Source organism: Microtus ochrogaster, linkage group LG7_11 (genome assembly GCF_000317375.1).
Source record: "Microtus ochrogaster isolate Prairie Vole_2 linkage group LG7_11, MicOch1.0, whole genome shotgun sequence".
Classification (NCBI taxonomy): domain Eukaryota; kingdom Metazoa; phylum Chordata; class Mammalia; order Rodentia; family Cricetidae; genus Microtus; species Microtus ochrogaster.
In genome coordinates, this window is record NC_022032.1 from 7027112 (window position 1) to 7027906 (window position 795).

Here is a 795-nt window from a genome sequence, read left to right on the forward strand (position 1 = left end):
TATCTATTCTATCCATAGACTTTCTTAAAAAAAAAACTGCCACATATTTCTCTTTTGATGAACTAGTATAGGCATACAGAGCATACAGCCTTATTTTTAGGGATCTAAAATAAACACAATTTTAAAAAGAAATTCCACTGTAGACTAAAAAATTGGTTCCAAGTTATAAACTCTCAGAGGTATGCAGAACTTTTAACATGAAGATAAATTACATATAAATGTGGAATGAGCATCCTTAGGGAAAGCAGAAATTTGAAAGTTGTTTGGGGAAAGAAAAAAAAAACAATGTAAATCAAATACTCTAATTTTCTTTTTCGTCATAGTTTCCCTGGAGAGTTCCTTTATTGCTGAAATATAGCTTCATTGAAGAAACACAATGATGAAGTTGGTGGTTTCTTTTCTACTTTAGAGTTAGGCCAGGCCTATCTTATTAAAGTAAGGTCCGTCATTAACAAAAGCAAACATCAGTCATATACAATACTTTCCCTGCTCTACAAGCTGCTCTTCACCTTATACTCCCCAACTACAACTCTTAAAAACCACTCATCTTTTTTACTGTCTTGGAATGTCTTAGAGTGAGGTCGTACACAACTTTGGCTGCTTTATAATTTCTTTTCTTTTTTTGAGATCATAATATAATTATATCGTTTATGCCTTCCCTGTCCTTTCTCTAAACACTTCCATAAATCCTGTTCTCTCTTTCAAACTCATGTCTCTTTTTTTATTAGTTATTTCATGCATATATTATATGCATATATTCCTAGACACATAAATACAACCTGTTCAATCTATATG